Source organism: Elephantulus edwardii, unplaced genomic scaffold (genome assembly GCF_000299155.1).
Source record: "Elephantulus edwardii isolate Elephantulus edwardi_28Jun2011 unplaced genomic scaffold, EleEdw1.0 scaffold00109, whole genome shotgun sequence".
Classification (NCBI taxonomy): Eukaryota; Metazoa; Chordata; class Mammalia; order Macroscelidea; family Macroscelididae; genus Elephantulus; species Elephantulus edwardii.
Genome location: NW_006399859.1, coordinates 3,571,779 through 3,576,535, shown reverse-complemented (window position 1 = coordinate 3,576,535; position 4,757 = coordinate 3,571,779). Strand labels below are relative to the sequence as shown.

At 41.5% G+C, this 4,757-nt stretch overlaps 1 pseudogene; it reads left to right on the top strand.

Annotated features, from left to right (window-relative positions):
* The window catches only part of LOC102857556, a 27,939-nt pseudogene extending 25,423 nt beyond the window's left edge, over positions 1–2,516 (top strand).
* Positions 2,517–4,757: the final 2,241 nt, after the last annotated feature.

Sequence of the window (4,757 nt, the reverse complement as noted above, 5' to 3'; positions counted from 1 at the left end):
TTTTTTATTTTATTACTTTTGTGTGTGTACCATCAAATTGGATCTGACTGGTACAGGAGGAGAGTACCCCTCCTTCTCCAGCAGAGCATCTGGTGGATTTGAACTGCATACCTCTGGGATTGTAGTGTAACTTCTTGCCACTAGGCCACCAGAGCTCCTTAAGACTGGACAGTATTTCTTTTAATTGTGATGGTGTCACTGTAAAAAGAACAAGGGTTGTGTGGGGCTGGCCAGGTCTATCCTTTACCAAGTTCACAAAGGGGAACTATTCCCATCTACAGCACGAATAACACAAAACCAATTCCCATGAAGTCAGACGTGTCCCCCACTCTTCTGTACCTCTTTCTACTCATCTCAACACCAGTCTTACTGCTTTGCTGGGTTCAAAATCTGATGTCATATCTCAGAGACCACACAGAAGCATATTGCAGAAGTCCAATATGCTTTCAGTTTGTAATTATAATCCAGATTAATAACCGAATACAGTAATTTATAAGCTTTACCTCAGAGTTTGCCTAATGCCTGAGGGAAATTAATTTGGGCATCATTGGAGATTTGAGGAAACTAGCCTGAAGCAGTCTGCTAGCTATAAGGTCAATGCTCTCAGGAAGTAGCCTCTTAGAAATATTGGCTTTTAGCTTTGAAAAAATTCATGCGCCTTTTGCTATTACCAGTAATATACACATCATTTTTATTTTAAAACAAAAAGGTTTTCATGAGCTCAACTTCAAGTGAGTGGATGCTATAGGGAGAGAGGACATTGTGTTCTCAGGCCTCTGTAGACCTCCAGACACACCTCCACGTGTCTGTGGTTTAAGAAGCAGGACCCAGAAGGTCTTTCAGCTGAAGGGCTCTCTGATGGACAATCCCTTTCTAGATGGTCAGCTAGCTTCTGCTTGATAGATTGTGGTGACGCTTGCACAACTCAATGAACAGGTGAAAAATTGTTGATAATTTTTTTAAGAAAGCCAGCTAAGTTTCTAGCATGGGACCTGTAGAGTGCCACATGAAAGCTATGGACAGGCTGAGATGGAGAAGGACATGTGCTCTGTGACTGCTAAGTTGTGTGCTCCGCAGGTATCAGTGGCCGCCTGGCCTCCACTGAGATACTCACCACAAAGCCCTGGCTTGTTTAACACAGTGTATTTTTCATCCAGATGTACTCTGTCTCTTGAAAATTTATAATAGTGTTTTCAAGTGGTGAGTACTAGAGATGGTGGATGGGTCTTCTGACTCACTATAATTACCTATGAACCAGGAAGGAAAAGTTAAATGTCTGTTGGTCCACAGTGTCTACAGCAATGGGCTTGTGTGTGTCAGAGATTATGAGGATAGGACAGGATAGGACAGGGTTCAGATTGGTTATTGATAGAGTCCTTATGAGTTATACTCAATTCTATGATCCCTAACAACAACAACGTACTACAACATTTATTCTGGGCTAAAGAGTGGTTACTACAATGATGAGCTTGGACCCAGTGGGTGGAGATTGTGAGGATGGCACAGGATCAGGCAAGGTTCCTATTATTTACAGGGTCTCTGTGAGTCATAATTGACTCAGGTGACATTACCTTTTTATGTTTAACTCCTAATATATCACTTATCTTTTCTGGATCCTTTTTAAAAGATGTAAAACTAAGAAGACTGGACTATGTAACTGTTCACTCATTCAGTAGGGTTTTTGTTAAACTACTTAAGTATTTTTTTAAACTAAGGTTGTATCAGAATTATATACTTTTCCCTTATCATTGCAGAGTTGGTAGAATCTAAATTTCTAGGAGACAGTACTGATGACTATTAAGACCTTCAGGGACAGAGTCTCTTTAGAACTCCAGCTCATCCTCTCTCAAGTCTTACAGAAAGAGAGTCTTGATGACATAATCAATATGTGTTCTTGTTTTTCTAACAGGGAGAAGTGGAAGCCAAGGTTGAAGAATTAAAATTTGATCGGTACTCCATATTTAGGCCTGGGTATGTGTTCCTTCTTCCTGAGATCATATTACTGTTCACTAGTCACTAAATGCCATTTTTTTCACTCAGAGAGGCTTATAGCTAAACTATCAAAGCTGTAAAAGAAGCTTGCTAGTGATTTGTTTCTCTGAAGGACCAATTTTTTAACTTGGAGAAAAGAGGCAGACAGCTGGTGGGGACAGCTTCAGAGTAGTCTCAAACTCCTCCATGGCATTGGCCACTTTGTTTTTCTGAAATTTCTTCACACACTGGGTAAGAACTCTACTATGATGTGATGATAACTTACCATCCCTTCCTCTGCCTCTCTTTCTCTCCTCAGCATTCTGTTATGTGATAGGCAAGAGTCTCGCCCAGGTGAGTGGTTCGTCAGGAAATTCTTTGGTGCCTTACCAGAATCCTGGGCTAGTACACACTCCGTGCCTGTGGTGACCGTGGTGAGAGCAATGCTGAATAATGCCGTGAGACCAAGTGACAAGAAGGTGGAACTGCTGGAAAACAAGGCCATCTATGCCCTGGGGAAAGCCGACGAAGCTCCCAAGCCATAACAGCCATGTAGAAAATGGTCCTTATTGTAAACGTTAACACCCAGTACTGTATCAGTAATTTCAGAGTCTGTCAGAGTCGGGATGCTTTCGCTATGTTGCTTTACTATTGTTGGTTATACCCAGAGCCAATCAAGAAATGAATGTGCCACTTCAGTGCTTTAGATTTTGATTCTCCAGATACATCACCCAGGGAGCGTCTGAAAAGGGGAGATTGTCATAAGCCACACCTTAAATCTTCTGAATTGGAAGTTTTCGAGTCTGGCCATAAGAATTTTTTCTGTTGTTATTTATGCGTCTGCAAGTGGTTCTGATGCCAGTGGTTGAGAACCCGGCTTTGTAAGTGCTTATCTGCAGAGTCCAGCGGCAGTGTAAGCCTATGGTCCCTGCAGAAGAGCTCTGTGCTGAAATTGTTAACATTCATGTCTCTGAGGTTACCCAGAGCTAATGCTATTGTGTAACTGAACATTGTGCCTTTACTAATTCTTTAGACTATTTCTTCATTTTAAAAAATTAATATTATATCATCTCAGTTGGGCTACACAATTGAGATTTTATAATTCACAACGAGTTTAACAGGAAAAAAAAAGAAATGCATAGACATGTGTTGGCTGCAGCTCACACAGATTGTTAGAAAATACCCAAGTCTCAGTGGTGACATGCAACACATTGCCCAGTGGGATGACACAAGAGCAAGTGGTCTTTATCTGGTCCTTTCTCAAAAGTGATCACTTGCATGTGCTAGCTGTCTTTTAACCTTCCAAACAATCCCTATAAGGTGGTATCATCACTATCTGCATATCTCAGATGGAGAAACCAAGGTTCTTTGTGGTTAAGTGCCTTGTTCAAGGACCCAAAACTAAAGACTTGAAAGTATAAAGTACAAAGGCAAGAGTCTAACTTGATGTACCTACTCCCATGATTCGTGTTTTTAATCATTCTACATGTGTTTATTTTCAGTACTTTCAGTTTCTTGTTATTGAGTGAATGAATACTGTTGACCAATAAAATTGAAAGACTTGACTTTCTGGCCCAGGACTCTTTGAATGACTAACCACAAACTATTTACATAGCTGGTAACATTCTATGTGCCACACTTTAAAGGCTCAAAGCGCTGCCCTTTACAAACTATAGGAAAGGAGAGGAGGATGCACAAGGTAGGCTAGAAGTCAAAAGGATCACTTGGTGCTAATTTCCGTCCTAGAACAAAGGATGATGGTAAAGCAATGCTTTAACTTCTGGGCTGGTGAAAGCAAAATTATTTGAGCGATTCAGTCCATTTTATAAGTCTATATTCTCTTAGTTACGTTTCAAGTGTTAGTGGACACCAAAGGTTAAAGGTGACTCTCTTGAGTGCTGTTAGGTACCCTTGAGTTGAATATGACTCTTTTTAAAAATAAAAATTATTATTTTGTGTGTGTGTACCATCAAATCAGATCTGACTGGTATACGAGGCGATTGCCCCTCCTTCTCTAGCAGTGCATCTAGTGGGTTTGAACTGTGTACCTCTAGGATTGCAGTGCACCTTCTTGCCACTAGGCCACCAGAGCTCCCTTAAGTCCTCTTAAGGACTGTGTGGACAACAGATGAGTCAGAACCTTGCCTCTGCCCCATCCTCACAGTCTCTGCCCTGCTCAAGCCCATTGTTAGTCACTGTGTCTGTCAGTCCATCTCATTGAGTCTTCCTCTCTTTTCCTGCCCTACTGCCTTTCCCAGCATGTTGTTTTCTCCCAAGAACTGTCCTTTTCTGGCAACATGCCCAAAGTATATTAGATTGTTTCACCAATTCTGCCTCTAAGAAGTACCCTGATTATATTTCCTCCAAGACAGTCATGTTTGTTCTTTTGGCACTTTATGGGATATTTAGCACTCTTCACCACAGCAATTTAAAGGCATTGAGTCTTCAGTCATCCTTATTCATCACTCAACTTTCAGATGCATACAAAGCAATATAAAATTCCATGGCTTGGGAAGGCTTGGCCACCTCTGTCAACAGTGTCACAGACAAGAGCCACAGATAGGCAAGGGAGTAGAGAGGAAGCTCCCACTCACTTGCTTTAAATGTGGATCTGAAAGATACTTGGCCAAAGACAGCCCACATCAGGTCTGCATGGCTGACAGACCCCAGCTCTCAGCTGGAAACAAAGGAGGATGCTTCAACGATTCAAATCTTCCCAGAAGAGCCATGGGTGAGCATTAACTTTGCTGACTGCAGCAGTTTCATGATGGATCTTCAAGGATATG